At 38.0% G+C, this 20,240-nt stretch overlaps 1 protein-coding gene across 6 annotated transcripts in view; it reads left to right on the top strand.

Annotated features, from left to right (window-relative positions):
• RHBDD1 (rhomboid domain containing 1) overlaps positions 1-20,240 on the top strand; it is a 526,647-nt gene that overhangs the window by 194,135 nt on the left and 312,272 nt on the right. For 3 of the 6 annotated variants that reach the window (XM_053710024.1, XM_053710023.1, XM_053710025.1), the window contains one exon: positions 18,307-18,444. The exons of the other annotated variants lie outside the window; for them this stretch is intronic. The gene's annotated coding sequence lies outside the window, so the exon portion shown is untranslated. The remainder of the gene's footprint in view (positions 1-18,306; positions 18,445-20,240) is intronic. 6 annotated transcript variants of the gene reach the window in all.

Here is a 20,240-nt window from a genome sequence, read left to right on the forward strand (position 1 = left end):
TCCTATATAAGGCCCCTCCTCCAGTCTACCTATGCTTGGTAATTTGTATTCACTTAGCTATAAGCTGAGCAACAACGAAGACACCTTGCTGATATTCCTAACCAAGGAATTTACTATTAGTAACTACAATTGCTGTGTGCTTTTCAACTTTGGATCGTCATATTTCAGGTTTCCTTATTTTGACCGGAATCCTCAAGGTATCTTTCACTTGTTAAATCTGTTTCTCCCGGCTTATACATTGAAGCCGTGTATCGGCGTCTGACGTCACCGTAAGTCTCAGGAGCTCTCTCTCACTCTGGCTGCAAACAACCAACTCCTGTGCTTAATAGCAACTCACCTTGAAGCTGCGGTAACCGTTACTATTTCTTACTCTCTGAAGGTGGTAACGTATTATACCTTAATTCACTTACTACTTTAAAGGACTTTCCTGCATGTTATACAGTGTGACGCTTATGCAAATACAGCTACCTTTAACAATCTGATTGCTTGTAATATCTATCGATTCAGCTTGACGAACTGTGCTTTAATATTCTATGTGCCTTATCAAATATCATACTGTTGGTTGTGAAGGACTGCCTGCTGTTTACATGAATACTAACAACGTTATAGACTAACTAAGGACTGCCTGTTAACTAAAAAACAATATAACCTGTTATAGAGCTCTCCTGCTTAATTTATATAGAAACACCTCCTGGTTGCAACCTGTGTTATTTGAGGCTGACATTCACCTACTAACACTAATCTATATTTATCTTTCTTTTATCTACTATCTCTATAATTATCTGCATATTGCAAACTGCTATTGCAATCGGGATAATATACCTTTAAATCTCATTTCTTTCACTCTGCATCCATGCAGCAGTGACCCTCAGATCTATGAGCAAAAACTAGGTTCTTGATTACATCTAATGAACCTAAAGGTTTGGTGTGAGACTGAGTGGTCCTGCAGTTAAGGATATCAAATACTTGCACCTAACATAACACATCAATCATCAGTGGGGAACTCAGAGTTCCTTAGCTATGACAGAGGTAGCCAAGATTATTCGGTGGACCCACAACTGCTGTCTATCTGCAATCCAAATTCCACGAGTGGACAATTGGGAGGCAGATTTTCTGAGCAGACAGACTTTTCATCCGGGGGAGTGGGAACTCCATCCGGATGTGTTTTCCAGCTTGATTCTCAAATGGGGACTGCCAGAATTGGATCTCATGGCATCTCGTCAGAATGCCAAGCTCCCGAGGTACGGGTCGAGGGCGAGGGATCCTCAGGCTGTACTGATAGATGCTTTAGCGATACCTTGGAATTTCAGTCTAGCATACCTATTTCCTCCGTTCACTCTCCTTTCTCGGGTCATTGCTTGAATCAAACAGGAGAAGGCATTGGTGATCCTCATTGCACCGACGTGGCCTCACAGGATCTGGTATGCAGACTTAGTGGAGATGTAATTTCTCCCACCTTGGAGACTTCCATTGAAGAAGGACCTTCTACTTCAAGGGCCCTTCCTTCATCCAAATATAATTTCTCTGAAACTGACTGCTTGGAGATTGAACGCTTAATTTTATCTAAGCAGAGATTTTCAGAGTTGGTAATTGAAACCATGATTCAGGCTCGTAAGCCTGTTATCTGTATTGGTGTGAATCCAAAGTCTACTCTTGTAGTAGAGTTCTGATTCCTAGAATTCTAGCCTTTCTCCAAGAGGGTTTGGAGAAGGGTTTATCGGCCAGTTCCTTGAAAGGTCAAATATCTGCCTTGTCTATTTTGTTACATAAACGTCTGGCGGATATTCCAGACGTGCAATCGTTCTGTCAGGCCTTGGTCAGAATCAGGCCTGTGTTTAAACGTGTTACTCCTCCCTGGAGTCTTAACCTTGTTCTTAGAGTTCTTCAGCAGGTTCCGTTTGAACCTATGCATTCCTTAGATATTAAAATGTTATCTTGAAAGGTTTTGTTTCTTGTTGCTATTTCGTCTGCTCGTAGAGTCTCAGAGCTCTCAGCATTGCAGTTTGAATCTCCTTACCTTATTTTTGATTTGGATAAGGTAGTTTTGCGTACCAAGTTAGGGTTTCTCCCCAAAGTGATTTCGGATAGGAACATTAATCAGGAGATTGTTGTTCCTTCTTTATTTCCTAACCCATCTTCTCATAAAGAGCTTCTGCTGCACAACCTAGACGTGGTGCGAGCGTTAAAGTTCTATCTACAGGCGACTAAGTCTTCTGATCTGTGGTTTTCTCTGGGAAACGTAAGGGGCAGAAAGCTACGGCTACTTCTCTTTCTTTGTGGCTGAGGAGTGTCATTCGCTTCACCTATGAAACTGCTGGACAACAGCCTCCTGAGAGAATCACGGCTCATTCTACAAGGGCTGTTTCCTCTTCCTGGGCATTCTGTGGAAGCTTCTGTGGAACAGATTTGCAAGGCTGCAACTTGGTCCTCTCTTCACACTTTTTCTAAATTTTATGTTTGATACTTTTGCCTCGGCTGAGGCTTCTTTTGGGAGAAGGGTTCTTCAAGCAGTGGTGCCTTCGATTTAGGTTCCCTGTCTTGTCCCTCCCGTATCATCTGTGTCCTCTAGCTTGGGTATTGATTCCCAATAGTAATCAGATGATCGTGTCATTAGAAAGAAAACAAAATTTATGCTTACCTGATAAATTTATTTATTTCTTGACACGATGAGTCCACGGCCCGCCCTGTTTTTAAGACAGGCTTTTGTCATACTATAAACCTCAGACACCTCTGCACCTTGTTGCTTCCTTTCTCTCCTGTGCTTCGGTCAAATGACTGGGGTTGGAGGGAAGGGAGGTGATATTTAACAGCTTTGCTGGGTGCTCTTTGCGGCCTCCAGCTGGGCAGGAGTGATATTCCCAATAGTAATTAGATGATCCGTGGACTCATCGTGTCAAGAAAGAAAGAAATGTATCAGGTAAGCATAAATTTTGTTTTGCTAGTTAATTCTGAAAATTATATAATGCGTTCATTAAGCACACGTAGATTTCTACATCATCCTATGTCAGATTTATAAGCCTCCAATGGAGGGTCTATATACAGGGTGCTAACTCATTTAGCCTTTAATGCATAATAATAAACCTTAAAGTATATGCTAATACACCCCTCTTAAAGTGATGGTAAAGTATGCCTACCTCGAGTTAGCGATCATAATTTAAGTAATAAAACAATGTGACTTTCATTCATGATATCCGCATATTCCTTGTAATTACATATATATTCAAGATTTTGATTTTACATTTTTGATATCCAACCTCCTCCCGTAGATCGTCCACCATTGTTTTCAAGCGGTCATGTGTTTTTTTTATCCAATGACAGAACAGGCCACTCGGCGACACACCCCTAACGAAATATGCACTTCCTGACTTCTGTGCATGGCCTAGCTCGAGAATCTCAGCATAACTCTTTTAACGCATGCGTAGAGAGCGAAACAAAGGTTGTTATGCCAGTGCTGTGACGTGGAGAGGGGTGTTTCACCTCTGCCGCCGGGATGAAGAGAATTCAAGGAAGTGATTCATGGGGAGGAGCAATGAGCGTTACGGCTCATAAAGTAAAATAGAAATTTGTGATACATAAAAAGATCGTAATTTAAAACTTATATGGGCGAATTGTGTGATCAATACTTGGGGAATACAAATGTAATGCTCAATTGTGAAAAATTTACCATCACTTTAAGTTTGACCAGTACATTATATTGTTTGTTTATTAATAGTACCTAAGGTATTTCTTTCTCTGCTTCTCATGTTGCAAACTGTGTTACATCGACACATATGTAATTTTGCTTTTATGTGTGTATGGGGTTAAATCCCTGTCTCAATTTTTCTGTTATCAACCTTTAGGGAAAATGAGTACGTCCTTCATTGACAGAGTACTCTATCATAATACTATTGACAGAGTGGTATGAGTCATACTCTTTAACTTAGACCCATTGTTACTGGTTAAGTATATTCATAATCTATTCTCCCATACAAATTGTATTTGTATATAATGCACCCCTAGAATGAATATGCATCTAGATAGAGGAGGTTACGAATTGTCACTGTTTATATGTAAGCTCCTCCCCCACTATAGTTTACTTTGTAGTAAACATCGGAAAATATATCCAAAGGCCCACCACCCCAAATTATTATTTCTCCAACATAGGGGTGTCCGGTCCACAGCGTCATCCTTACTTGTGGGATATTCTCCTCCCCAACAGGAAATGGCAAAGAGCCCAGCAAAGCTGGCCATATAGTCCCTCCTAGGCTCCGCCTACCCCAGTCATTCTCTTTGCCGTTGCACAGGCAACATCTCCACGGAGATGGCTTAGAGTTTTTTGGTGTTTAAATGTAGTTTTTGTTCTTCAATCAAGAGTTTGTTATTTTAAAATAGTGCTGGTATGTACTATTTACTCTGAAACAGAAAAGAGATGAAGATTTCTGTTTGTAAGAGGAAAATGATTTTAGCAACCGTTACTAAAATCGATAGCTGTTTCCACACAGGACTGTTGAGATGAAGTAACTTCAGTTGGGGGAAACAGTGGGCAGACTTTGCTGCTTGAGGTATGACACATTTCTAACAAGACTCGGTAATGCTGGAAGCTGTCATTTTCCCTATGGGAACCGGTAAGCCATTTTCTTAGTTTAAGTAAAAGAATAAAGGGCTTCATTAGGGCTTAAAAAACTGGTAGACATTTTTCTGGGCTAAAACGATTACTTTACTAAGTATATTTGGCAGATTATTACTTTTAATAGTTGTTAAATCTTGGGGATTGTTTTAATAAAAACGGCAGGCACTGTATTGGACACCTTTTTCACTGGGGGCCTTTTCTAGTCATAGACAGAGCCTCATTTTCGCGCCTCTAATGCGCAGTTGTTTTTGGAAAGCATGGCATGCAGATGCATGTGTGAGGAGCTAAGAACCACTGAAAAAGCTTATAGAAGGCATCATTTGGTATCGTATTCCCCTCTGGGCTTGGTTGGGTCTCAGCAAAGCAGATACCTGGGACTGTATAGGGGTTAAATGTAAAAACGGCTCCGGTTCCGTTATTTTAAGGGTTAAAGCTTTCAAATTTGGCGTGCAATACTTTTAAGGCTTTAAGTTACTGTGGTGAAATTTTGGTGAATTTTGAACAATTCCTTCATACTTTTTCACATATTCAGTAATAAAGTGTGTTCAGTTTAAAATTTAAAGGGACAGTAACGGTTTTATTGTAAAACGTTTTTTGTGCTTTGTTGACAAGTTTAAGCCTGTTTAACATGTCTGAACCATCAGATAACGATGTTCTATATGTATGAAAGCCAATGTGTCTCCCCATTTAAATATATGTGATATATTTGTGTCATAATGTCCAAACAAAGTAGGTATAATAATGCCATAGATATGATATTGCCCAAGATGATTCCTCTAACGAGGGGAGTAAGCATGGTACTGCATCATCCCCTTCTGTGTCTACACCAGTTTTGCCCACACAAGAGGCCCCTAGTACATCTAGTGCGCCAATACTTATTACCATACAACAATTAATGGCTGTAATGGATAATTCTATTGCATGCATTTTTTCCAAAATGCCTACTTATCAGAGAAAGCGTGATTGCTCTGTTTTAAACACTGAAGAGCAAAAGGACGCTGATGATATCTGTTCTGACATACCCTCACACCTATCTGAAGGGGCCAGGAGGGAGGTTTTGTCTGAGGGAGAAATTTCAGATTCAGGGAAAATTTCTCAACAAGCAGAACCTGATATTGTAACTTTTAAATTTAAATTACAACATCTCCACGCACTTCTTAAGGAGGTATTATCTACTCTGGATGATTGTGACAATTTGGTCATTCCAGAGAAATTAGGTAAGATGGACTAGTTCCTAGAGGTTCCGGTGCCCCCCGATGTTTTTCCTATACCCAAGCGGGTGGCGGACATAGTAAATAAGGAGTGGGAAAGGCCCGGCATACCTTTTGTCCTCCCCCTATATTTAAGAAATTATTTCCTATAGTCGACCCCAGAAAGGACTTATAGCATACAGTCCCCAAGGTCGAGGGGGCGGTTTCTACTCTAAACAAACGCACTTCTATTCCTATAGAAGATAGTTGTGCTTTCAAGATCCTATGGATTAAAGGTTAGAGGGTTTGCTTAAAAAGATGTTTGTTCAGCAAGGTTACCTTCTACAACCAATTTCATGCATTGTTCCTGTCACTACAGCTGCGTGTTTCTGGTTCGAAGAACTAGAAAAGTCGCTCAATAAAGAATCTTCGTACGAGGAGGTTTTGGACAGAGTTCAAGCTCTTAAATTGGCTAACTCTTTTATTTTAGATGCCGCTTTGCAATTAGCTAGATTAGCGGCGAATAATTCAGGGTTTGCTATTGTGGCGCGCAGAGCGCTTTTGCTTAACATCCCTTTCAAGGGTAAAACACTGTTTGGCCCTGACTTGAAAGAGATTATTTCAGACATCACTGGGGGAAAGGGTCACGCCCTTCCTCTGGATAGGTCTTTTAAGGCTAAAAATAAGCCAAATTTTCGTCCCTTTCGCAGAAACGGACCAGCCTCAAATTCTACACCCTCTAAGCAAGAGGGTAATACTTCTCAAACCAAGCCAGCCTGGAGGCCGATGCAAGGCTGGAACAAGGGTAAGCAGGCCAAGTCACCTGCCACTGCTACCAAAACAGCATGAAGTGTTGGCCCCCGATCTGGGAAGGATCTGGTGGGGGGCAGACTTTCTCTCTTTGCTCAGGCTGGGGCAAGAGATGTTCAGGATCCTTGGGCGCTAGAAATAGTTTCTCAAGGTTATCTCCTGGAATTCAGGGAACTACCCCCAAGGGGAAGGTTCCACGGGTCTCAATTATCTTCGAACAGGCATTCTTACACTGTGTAGAAGACCTGTTAAGCATGGGAGTGATTCATCCTGTTCCATTAGGAGAACAAGGGATGGGTTTTTACTCCAACCTGTTCATAATTCCCAAAAAAGAGGGAACATTCAGACCTATTTTAGATCTCAAGATTCTAAACAAGTTTCTAAGGGTTTCATCGTTCAAAATGGAAACCATTCGAACGATCCTTCCTACCATCCAGGAAGGTCAATTCATGACCACGGTGGACTTAAAGGATGCGTACCTACGTATTCCTATCCACAAGGAACATTTTCGGTTCCTAAGGTTCGCCTTTCTGGACAAGCATTACCAGTTTGTGGCACTTCCATTCGGATTAGCCACTGCTCCAAGGATTTTCACAAGGGTACTAGGGTCCCTTCTAGCGGTGCTAAGACCAAGGGGCATTGCAGTAGTACCTTACTTGGACGACATCCTGATTCAAGTGTCGTCTCTTTCAAAAGCAAGGGCTCATACGGACATTGTCCTAGCCTTTCTCAGATCTCACAGGTGGAAAGTGAACATAGAGAAAAGTTCTCTGTCCCCGTCAACAAGAGTTCCCTTCTTGGGAACAATAATAGTTTCCTTAGAAATGAAGGTTTTTCTGACAGAGGCCAGAAAATCAAAACTTCTAAGCTCTTGTCAGGTACTTCATTCTGTTCTTCTTCCTTCCATAGCGCAGTGCATGGAAGTAATAGGTTTGATGGTTGCGGCAATGGACATAGTTCCTTTTGCACGAATTCATCTAAGACCATTACACCTGTGCATGCTCAGACAGTGGAATGGGGATTATACAGACTTGTCTCCGACGATACAAGTAGATCAAATAACCAGAGATTCACTCCGTTGGTGGCTGACCCTGGACAACCTGTCACAGGGAATGAGCTTCCGCAGACCAGAGTAGGTCATTGTCACGACCGACGCCAGTCTGGTGGGCTGGGGCGCGGTCTGGGAACCCCTGAAAGCTCAGGGTCTATGGTTTCGGGAAGACTCTCTTCTCCCGATAAACATAATGGAACTGAGAGCGATATTCAATGCTCTCAAGGCTTGGCCTCGACTAGCAAAGGCCAAATTCATAAGGTTTCAATCAGACATCATGACGACTGTTACATATATCAACCATCAGGGGGTAACAAGGAGTTCCCTGGCGATGGAGGAGCATCCGGGGGAGTGGGAACTCCATCTGGAAATCTTTGCCCAAATAACTCAATTATGGGGCATTCCAGACATGGTTCTGATGGCCTCTCGTCAGAACTTCATGGTCCCTTGTTACGGGTCCAAATCCAGGGATCCCAAGGCGACTCTATTGGATACAATAGTAGCACCTTGGATCTTCAACCTAGCTTATGTATTCCCACCGTTTCCTCTCATTCCCAGGCTGGTAGCCAGGATCAATCTGGAGAGGGCTTCGGTGATCTTGATAGTTCCTGTGTGGCCACGCAGGACTTGGTATGCAGACCTGGTGAATGTGTCATCGGCTCCACCATGGAAGCTACCTTTGAGACAGGACCTTCTTATTCAGGGTCCATTCGAACATCCGAATCTGGTTTTCCTCCAACTGACTGCTTGGAGTTTGAACGCTTGATTTTATCAAAGCGTGGGTTTTCAGATTCTGTAATAGATACTCTTATTCAGGCTAGAAAGCCTGTAACTAGAAAAATTTACCATAATATATGGAAAAAATATATCTGTTGGTGTGAATCTAAAGGATTCCCATGGAACAAGATAAAAATTCCTAAGATTCTTTCCTTTCTACAAGAAGGTTTGGAGAAAGGATTTTCTGCGAGTTCTCTGAAGGGACAGATCTCTGCTTTATCTGTTTTACTTCACAAAAGGCTGGCAGCTGTGCCAGACGTTTAAGCGTTTGTTCAGGCTCTGGTTAGAATCAAGCCTGTTTACAGACCTTTGACTCTTCCCTGGAGTCTTAATCTAGTTCTTTCAGTTCTTCAAGGGGTTCCGTTTGAACCCTTACATTCCGTAGATATTAAGTTATTATCTTGGAAAGTTTTGTTTTAGGTTGCAATTTCTTCCGCTAGAAGAGTTTCTGAGTTATCTGCTCTGCAGTGTTCTCCGCCCTATCTGGTCCATGCAGATAAGGTGGTTTTACGTACTGAGCCTGGTTTTCTTCCGAAGGTTGTTTCCAACAAAAATATTAACCAGGAGATAGTTGTACCTTCTTTGTGTCCGAATCCAGTTTCATAGAAGGAACGTTTGTTACACAATTTGGACGTTGTCCGTGCTCTAAAATTCTATTTAGAGGCTACTGAAGATTTTAGACAAACATCTTCTTTGTTTGTTGTTTATTCTGGTTAAAGGAGAGGTAAAAAAGCAACTTCTACCTCTCTTTCCTTTTGGTTTAAAAGCATCATCAGATTGGCTTTTGAGACTGCCGGACGGCAGCCTCCTGAAAGTATCACAGCTCACTCCACTAGGGCTGTGGCTTCCACATGGGCCTTCAAGAATGAGGTTCCTGTTGACCAAATTTTTTAAATTATATACTTTTGCTTCTTCGGAGGCTATTTTTGGGAGAAAGGTTTTGCAAGCCGTGGTGCCTTCCGTTTGGGTGACCTGATTTGCTCCCTCCCTTCATCCGTGTCCTAAAGCTTTGGTATTGGTTCCCACAAGTAAGGATGACGCCGTGGACCGGACACACCTATGTTGGAGAAAACAGAATTTATGCTTACCTGATAAATTACTTTCTCCAGCGGTGTGTCCGGTCCACGGCCCGCCCTGGTTTTTTAATCAGGTCTGATGAATTATTTTCTCTAACTACAGTCACCACGTTACCATATGGTTTCTCCTATATATATTTCCTCCTGTCCGTCGGTCGAATGACTGGGGTAGGCGGAGCCTAGGAGGGACTATATGGCCAGCTTTGCTGGGCTCTTTGCCATTTCCTGTTGGGGAGGAGAATATCCCACAAGTAAGGATGACGCCGTGGACCGGACACACCGTTGGAGAAAGTAATTTATCAGGTAAGCATAAATTCTGTTTTTCTTTCTTTTATTACGGAAGCAGCTGATTAGATGCTACTTTCAAGATAATTAGATATAGCAAATTTACATAACCACAAATCCACTTAATACTATACTCTGGGTACAGAGGATTTATGTACTTGAGAAGTTATTTATCTTTAGCTACTGTTATATCCTCATGTGTCATAGACAAAGCTCTATAAGGAATATGCAAGATATATCCTAAGTCCGATATAGGATGGTTATAGAGTATCCCACAGGGCATATACCACTTGGTTTTCTCCTTATCTGTCTATATCACCAGAAACAGCTAAAATGATATAGTAGTATGCTTCCTTAACGTTAATTTTATTCCCTACCCTACTAATCCTGATTAATATACTGTATGTTTATCTGTGCACCTATAGGACGGTGTGGTATTATGTGTTGCATTTCTTTAATGTATGTAAAACATTATTCCTTGATGTACATAGTTTTATTCTGTCCTTAGAATATTTTCATTGAGTCTTCTAAGAAATCTGTAAAAACCTATGTACTGAATATCTTTTCTCGTATGTGTAATGTTTGCCTAAACACATTAATAAAAATTATTTACAAAAAATAAAAAATTAGTTGGTTATAATTAATTAGAAATTGTTATTCTGTATGTATTTGAGACTTTATGCCATGGCAATTTGGTAATAACTCAAGACAGTACTTAAGAGACATAACTCCTTTCTAGCATTACATTCATTTGTATATTCTGTAAAAATAATTAGTCTGACAATGAACTAGAATCCATCACCCGATATGTATTTTTCCTTGTGCTTCTATGATGTGCTCTTCCTTTATCTACATATTTGCACATACATACATACATGTCCTATGTTCCCCAAGAGGGGCATTTTTATAATCACAGTTCTTTACACTTATTTGCCTTGTGATTACCTGTATCAGTTCAGTAGCACTTACATTGCTTTGATTGTGGTTAATGTCTTTCCTGTTCGTTTTGTGCATTACATTTTTTTTTATTTGAACTTTATTATAAAATATCTTCCACGGTTATTCCTGTGAAGATGCACATTTTTGCAATATACTTTCATCTTTGTTTTCTCCGTAATTGACATTATTTCTTTTATTCACATATAAGCATAAACCTTCTGTCTAAGCAGCCGCCCCCATTATGTATACAAGTTACAAACCTGCCTTTCAAAACCATTTGATAAATATTCATCAGAAACATACAATAGCTATTATAAGTAATAAAAAAGCCACATATCAAGCAACGGACTCCTGCATTCCTATTGTAAAAGCAGTATCTTTCTGCAGTTTGTAGGAGTCAAGGTTGAAAATGATCTGATCAAGGGGGGCTGAGCTAACAGCCAGTGAGGAAAGTCAGGTCCTCTGTGAGCTCCGTGTGTAGAAAGCTTAAAACCTACTTTATTAGGAAAAATTACCTAATTTTCAGGTTCTTAACCTGTCCCTAACTGTATCCCAATTCGATTGGATATATTTGGAGCAGTTTGAGAGGTAGTTTGCATCGGCCCGGCCCAAAAACTTAAAGACTGCAAGACCACCGGCAGGAACAGAGGGCGCCAAGGGTCGGCCGCAAATTACAGATATCCGAGTGGGAGTAATAGTCACCGGAGGGTCATGACTCCGCTCCAATGACTCCCTACACCTAACTGTTACCTCTTGCAAGCGCCCACATTAGAGGGGACCGTTTTCAAGGCCAAATCAGTCAGCGGATGCGAAGGAGAGAGGTGGCACCACAAAGCAGTTTGTGGACCCTGACCAAGGATCTAAACGTGTAAGAAATTAAATAACCACAAGTATTGATCTTACCAGCATAGAAGGAAGACCTCTGGTGATAAGTTTGGTGTGAGGAAATTGTTGGGCGGGACCCGCCATATTGGGACATACTACGCAGTAATATTAACATATATTATTATCTTCATATCACGCTGTTATTGTTGGATAGACTTTTGCTCAGGTGTATCTCGATACTAACAGTAGAACTACTGTACCACCCAGAAAGCATTATACTTGTCCCTGGTATAGGGAAGGTCAGAATCGCACGCAATATAAAACGATTTCAGAAACCAGCAGCAATAAAGGGGCCATAACACATAATACTTTTAAATACAATAAAGAAAAAAGATGATCACCATGGCATCCTAATTCTGGACATTGCAATGAAATGATTTAGCCAGAAAACAATTTGTGATATCTACCTTCACAACTTCACACATCAGGTTGTGACATTTTTCCTGTCTCTTTCCCACAGTGTCAATTCGCAGAGATTGAGATACAATCAGGATAACATAGGTTGCATATTCACTATTCTTAACAACAACCAGTACCCAGACTCATGATTGAAGTGCAGATTATTTAACATCTGAGATGTCTGTACCTTCATAGGTCTTTACTAATTTTCCCATGGTGTTAAGCAAGCAAGCATATATTGATGTTCAGCTAAGAGCTCCTGCTTGAAGACACACTGAAGGAGTCTTTATATGACTCTCTGATACACAGGCTTCATAGCTGTCTGCAGGGATTTTTCTATCCAGAATTGCTCCTCAGAAAATGAAAGGCAAAAATCAGTCGATTAAAGACTGCTTATCTAAAGCGCAAGCTAAGAAAAAATCATTGACCCAAGACACCCATATTGGAAACTGAGGAAACTGAGGCTATAATGGATAATTTATCAAAGGAACAGACACAAGCTACATCAAACTCCTAATCCAACAAATAAATGAAGTTTTCTAAATTCAACTGAAGTCATCTATTAAAGTATTAAGAAATTACATTCTGGATATTGGCCAGAGAACATCCGCACTAGAAGACAAAGTAGAAGAGATAATTGTGGAAATTCCCAACATACAACATTCACTTCAAGATCAAAACAACAGGATACAACAACTTGAAACTTAGCTTGAGGATCTGGAAAACAGATCTAGAAGATTTAATGTTAGACTCAGAAATCTACCAGAATCCTACATTAATCTAAAGGAGATTCTTCTTCAAATTCTACACCATCTCCTTCCGGATGTAGAAGAAAGTTTCCTACTAATGGACAGATTCCATAGAGCTCTTAACAAACCCAGGATCTCTAACAACTAGGGATGTTATCATTAAATTCCGTTATTACACTACTAAAGACAAATTACTCCAAGTTACTAGAACAAAGCAATATACAGAATTTGATGGGTACAAATTACAACTTTTTGCTGATCTATCTTCTATCACCCTGAGAAAGTGAAGAGAACTAAACCTATCTACAACAAGACTACCTATTCCTGTATTAATCTAGAAGAAGGTATGTATCTTGTTCGTCAGCTGCATCTTGCAGGAGATGAAATGCCTATACCAATGCCTCAAAGACCACCAAAGGAAGCTATACAGTGAATGTGGAACAGAGTCTCTAAAGAAATATCACCTATTAAACAACTTGAGGAACCTACGAGAGAAGAAATTGAACATCTGGAGCAAGCTACAAATATTGAATGAACACTGATAGTCAGATCATTGGGATAATCTACACCATATGGCTTCTTTTTTGGACTGACTACAATCAGAAAAGGAACACTTAAGAGATGCCACCAAATGGTGCACCTGCTATCTCACCACAACCTTGCTGGAATGAGGTTGTGTCTGATAGAGAAACCGCCAAACTCCATTTCAGAACTCAAAGAAATTAAAAGGGTCCCTGATCTATTCAATTTATAATAGTTATACATCGCCTTCACTAACTCAATTAAGAAAGAAGTGTGAAATTAACATTTGTCTCACACAAGTTGTAATGGTAATGTAAAATGTTATCGCTTAATTATAGCTGTTCCATTATGTTTGGAACCCCACTAATACCAAACTAGGTAGAAGTTTTATTGTATTAAAATATTATTGGGGACACTGACCAGTTACTTCAGCGGTACCTCAACCAACCCACTCAAGGGCTATTCATTTCTTGTTTGTTAGTTATGTTATTAAGTTGTTGTCCTTTTCTTACTGGTTTGTAATTGTTAACAAATAACAGGTTTTATATCAATATTGGACTGTATTAATGTTTTACTAGGTTCATTACCTCTATAGGAAAAGCATTAGGGAAAGATGACATTAGAATATATAACTAAAATTTAGAAGAAACAATCCTCCCATAAGATAGTGTAGAGGACATATAGAAAAGGTACGAACAAAAGGAGGGTCTTAGATTGATATTATAAGGTTTTGGCCACTAATCTTTGAAAAACCGATATGGCACCACTAACCTCATACCAATTTAATAAAGAAAATTAGGGTTTAATTGTTTAATACTCAAACTGTTTCTGTTATGTAGAATGTAAGATGCTGAACAACACATTTACTAAAGGAAAAATTGAATATCTCATACAGATACTACTGTTCTATATTGTTATTGTGTCTATTAATATATTATTTCTAATTCTAGTTCCTTCTCTCTTACTCCTGATCACTCGTGTGTTTGACTTAACCAAAAAAATAACCCAAACCACATAGTCAGACCATGCTATAGTAGAGGTGTCATTGGGTGTTTTTTTTTATCCATCTAGGGACAGATCTTGGACCTTAGATCCTTCCTTATTAAGGAATTACATACTATGTCAGATCAGACATTTTTCGTCTGACAATAAAGGCTCAACAAAAAAAAACCCTATTCATATGGGGAGCTTTTAAAGCATTTCTTAGAGGGATTCTAATTCAAGAAAAAGCATCCATTACTAAACAGAACCTAATTAAGCAAACAAAAAAATAGAAATTGAGGCACTTTATAGACTGCATGTAGAGAATAGAAGTATTAACATAGCCAGCAAACTAAAAATGAAGAAAGGAGAGTTACATAAACTACTTGACAAAGAATCTCTAGCATCCTTAAGGATTGTTGATGCACAATACTTCATTTTTGCTGACAAGCCTGACCGCATGCTAGCTAGGAAAATTAGAAAAATTATTAGGGCCACCTCTATCCCTTAAATTCAAACATCTACAGGCAGGGTTGTTTGTGTGACGGAAATGCGTCTGTGGGCGTGCCCAGGGGGAGTTTTTTTGTTTTTTAATTGTGTGATATAGTGAGCGCTGGGAAGCTTAAAAGGACTGTGAGGTATGGATATGTTAAAAATTGAATGTATTTATTACAGTTAATATACAATGAAAATACAATATAATACATACAAATTAAAAAGCTTCTAAAATTCTTCCTAAAATCTCTATGGATCCATGAGATATAAGTCTTAAGGATATAGTGTTACCTATATCTGTGGTGTTGGAACAAATATTACATTAGCTCCGACAACAGTCTAAGACCATAGTATTATGGTCTATAAAGTGCAGTTTAAGCACAGATATTTACAAACAGCAGATGTGATGTAAATGGACAAAGTTGGCGTAGTACAATGTCAATAATACAGATGTCAACAATACAGATGCAGTATAAAAGTATAAGTGATAGAAATACAATATAAATAAAAGTGTAGGAGCAATCCAATTGTGTATAATTGGAAATAAAATTTGTTGAAAAAATGAAGAAATTTATGTCTCTCAAATAGTTTCTTAAAAAATGTCTCTTTGGAAAATCACAGTGTTCCAAAAAAAAAAAAAAATAAAAAAAAAAAAAATATATATATATATATATATATATATATATATCAGAGTGTTCCACAAAAATTGCAAAAGTGTTCCGCAAAAATTGTAAAAAATTATAAAAAATAAAATAAATATCAAAGTGTTCAAAAAATATGGTGGGTAAGTACGTTCAAAGAAATCCTAGATGATTAACTTCCAAAATAAACTCCAATAGCTGTGGTAGACGTGAAGGAGATTATAAGAATGCAGAATATAAAAAATATATAAAAATGTAGATTATAAAAATGCAGAAGAAAAAAAGTACAATAATGTGGCGGGTAGGTCCAAAGTCCTCCTCCTAATCTGTGGGTGAAATAAAGTGCAATAGTGTAATAACGTCTATATGTGGTATAATAAAATCAGAAATTTGCTCACCAGTATGTCGACGCGTTTCGGCCCTCCTAGGCCTTTCTCAAGACAAGTTGTTTTGTTTGGTTACACAGTGGCTAGCGGTTTTACAATATCGCTCCATGGATACATATTAACAGTATTTCAGCTCTGATTGATACTTTTTGTAACTTGTTTCTTTTTTATATTGAATAACCTCCGTGCTAGGCTTTGTGGTGTAGCAACTTTGATTATTGTTGCTGATACAACTATGAGGAACTTAACAAAGTACTTTAACCCTACATGGGGAACTGCTATATATGTTATATATTAGCGATGCACCGAAATTTCGGCCGCAGAAAGTTTCGGCTGAAAATGGCATTTTTGGCTATTTCGGTTTTCGTTTTTTTAGCCTGTTATTTTCGGTCAAATTATTGTGTAGCATGTTTCAAATTTGATGCTAGCCTAGAGCTGCTGTTTAAGTTTATTACTTGACTTACTGTTCTGCATATAATGAGTTTTCTAGGACTATACTTTATTTTGATAATTAGTAAAAAAAACAAAAAACTGTTAAATATGATTCTGTTACATAGAACTAAATGAAGAATAATACAGTATATTGATATTTATAATTGTTTTAAGTAAGAATGCACCAAAATTTTGGTCGCAGAAACATTTTGGCCGAAAATGGCATTATTGTTTGCCTGGTTTTTTTTTTTCTTGGTAAAATTATTGTGTAGCATATTATTGTTTTAAGATATTATTGTCCAATTTTAGTGTGTTACTTTCAATAAAAGTGTGGGATTTTTTTATTGGCTCTAATTATGCAAAAAAAACCTAAAAAAAAATAATTTGATAAAATACATTTTCGGTATCCATTTCGGTTTTCGGTCAAGTGCATCCCGGATTTTCGGATTCGGTTTCGGTCCAGAATTTCCATTTCGGTGCATCACTATTATATATGTATATGTGAATGATGGATTAAGAATAGGGACTAATATAGCAATCGTATGACTTTGTTAAATTAAAGCAGTACGCAGGCAGGAGGTCGCCTTTGAGCGCATAGTGTGTTTGATACTTGAATGCATGACTGCTGACTGTCCTTATCCGCATATATTCTGTTTGTACCTTACCGACTCTCCCCCTGTCCACATGGCCTATCTGTTTTTAATTTTTAACTTGCAATTGGAGTATTATGGATTATGAGGTGGTTGTGATGTTACCCATCTCTGATACCTCCAATTAGAGTCACTGTCTGTCTGCATATATGTTAAGTAAAGTGTTAACATTTTTAATAATTTGATATATTTAAAATGTTTAATTCAACACTTGTCTTAAATGACACAAATCCCCTAATCTCCTCATTGTTAATAATCCTTCACATATAGCAAATACTTTCACTGAGTACTACCAAACCCTTTACCACCTAAACCAAAATCAGAAAGTAAACAGAGAAAGCATGATTAAAACTTTCCTGAACAATTGCAACCTTCCTAAGATTGATAAAAAAGCATTAGACTTAAATGCTCCAATAATATCACAATAAATTGCCATAGCCATAAAGCAGATCATAGGTAATAAAACACCTGGCCCTGACGGATTTTCAGGTGTATTCTATAAGAAGTTTTCCCTTGAACTTATACCACAGCTAGTAATTTCATTCAATCACATTATGGAAGGGGGGGGACATCCCATCAGACTTACTAGCAGCTAGAATATGTGTCGTCCCCAAATCAGGGAAAGATACATTTGATTTTAGAAATTATATGCCTATCTCTCTTATTAATCAAGACTTTAAACTCCTCACCAAAATCCTAGCAACTAGATTAAATCTCCATATATCAAATTTAATATCAAGTGACCAGGTAGGATTCATCAAAGTTCGACAAGCCCCAGATAATATCCGTAAGATAATTGATCTTTTAGATTATGCAACAAAGGAGAGGGTGCCTTCTCTTTTTCTATCCCTGGACGCAGAGAAGGCATTCGATAGAGTTTTCTGAGATTATATGTTTGAGACACTTGCCCATTTTGGAATAACAGGGGCATTCACAAAAGCAATACAATCCATTTATACCAACCCATCAGCGTATCTTAGAATAGCAGGCTATCAATCAAAAAGAATACATATACACAACAGAACTAGGCATGAGTGCCATTATCTCCTTTGTTCTTTGCATTGTGCATTGAACCTCTGGCCACAAGCATAAGAAATCATAAAGAGATATCCAGTTTCCAGATTGGCAATACAGAACATAAACTCTGCTTATTTGCAGACGATGTCATTCTGACAGTTAGTAAACCAACTGAATTTCGGAATCCTGTCTGGCTATAAAATAAATAATGATTAGTGTGAAGCAATTGAAATCCACTTACCCAATCATACAAAAAAACTATTAGAGATCAATTTTAATTTTAGATGGGCTCCCCATGCAATTAAATATTTAGGAGCATTTATTCCATATAGACTGGAGGACCTATATAAACGTAATTACTTTTCAATGACTATAATCTAACTCTCTCTCTCTTTCTCACTTTTTTTTCTAGGACACAACTACGCAGGAAAAAAAAACTAATCGCTAAGCCTAAAGGTTACCACTTGCCACTCCCAGACCACCTCCCTAAAGGTGGACACAGTTAACAATTCAAAAGTACAAATAAAGAGAGGGCGCTAAATAGCTTGAGGTAACCAACACACTTATTCTATAGACATCTAGTCAAATGTATTAAAAAAAATATATAAAGGGTAGCAAATTTTATAAGCAAGGGACGTCTCCCTGGTAATAAAGTTTTTAATGATATAATTTCATATAATTAAAAAGCAGCAAAAGACAGAAAAAATAGAATGTTGAGTAAAAATAAAAACAGCACTCACCCCACTTGACAAACAAAGCAGCCTGCTTGCGTGTATTTAAACTTTCAATCTTACTGGATCACAGATCTGTCAAGTCGGCGTCTCAATTTGATGATTGCCACTACTCGCGGCTTCTTTGCGTAAGGAGTACCGACAAGACCCCGGCGGTTGAAAAGTTTGTGTTCCAAAAAAAAAGAGAAAGACCCGTACTTAGCGTGTATCACGCGCGGGTTGAGCTAGGTACCTAGTTAGATGATATGTTCTTAACAGGACAAAACAGCTTTACTTCCTTCAATGCGTTTCACCCGTTATGTTGGGCTTTTTCAAGATAACAGCTGCTCCTGGAACCTTGTTTAAAAACCTGCTGCTTCGATTCCATTGGTTAAGTCCCAGCTTAATTGTTTCTTAAGGTGGAATTTTCTTTAAGGTGGTATTCTGGACCAAAACAGCCGTATGTGCTTAAAGCATGCACAAATGTTATCTGATTTTTCCTTTGGACAATTTTAAGATATAATATATGAAGTAAAATTATGAAAAATAATCAAAAAAAGAAAAATAATCAAAAGTAATAAAAAGGTGGTATATGGCAAAAAAGAATTAGGATAAGTTATCATAACAGATATAAGACTTTCTTAACTTTAAAAACAAAATGTATTGAAAGATCAATTTTTCTTAAAGTTGACTCATTATAACAACGATAGAGTGTAAAAAACAAATAATTGATATACCATGCTTCTAAGAGTATTTAATAGATTATTCTTAAAGTGAGTATGATGAATATATTGACATATAAATAAGTCAATATGACCAATCTAATAAGTAAGCAGATGTCTTTTAACCAACCTGTAATGAAATTACATTCTAAAAGATAAAAGTGAATTAGATGTAGTCTCATAACAGATCTATGACTTTCTTAATTTAAAAGGCAAAATATATTGAAAGTTCAATCCTAGATTGGCTTAACTCATTATGAACATTATGAACATCGATAGTATGAAAAAAACATTTAGATATTATACCATACTTTTGAAAATATTTAAGATAAATTTATTATCATCCAAATATGTGAATATGACCAATGGGACAAATGGGCAGATATCTTTTAACCAACCTATAAGGAAATTGATTTGTGTTTTTTTTTAATTCTATATTCTATAAAATAACTCTTTTTTTCTAATTCTATATTTACTTAGTACAATGTTTTTATGATACAGAGAGGAGAAAAAGAGTTATTTTATGACAAACGGGAGATCTTATTTCTCTTGTAAGGTGTATCCAGTCCACGGATCATCCATTACTTGTGGGATATTCTCATTCCCAACAGGAAGTTGCAAGAGGACACCCACAGCAGAGCTGTTATATAGCAACTCCCCTAACTGCCATATCCAGTCATTCTCTTGCAACTCTCAACAAGCATGGAGGTAGTAAGAGAGAAGTGGTAAAATATAGTTAGGTTTTTCTTCAATCAAAAGTTTGTTATTTTTAAATGTTACCGGAGTTGTACTATTTTTCCCAGGCAGTAAATAGAAGAAGAATCTGCCTGTGTTTTCTATGATCTTAGCAGATTGTAACTAAGATCCATTGCTGTTCTCACATATGACTGAGGAGAGAGGTAACTTCAGCGGGA

The sequence above is a fragment of the Bombina bombina genome, chromosome 4 (genome assembly GCF_027579735.1).
Source record: "Bombina bombina isolate aBomBom1 chromosome 4, aBomBom1.pri, whole genome shotgun sequence".
In the NCBI taxonomy this organism is placed as follows: domain Eukaryota; kingdom Metazoa; phylum Chordata; class Amphibia; order Anura; family Bombinatoridae; genus Bombina; species Bombina bombina.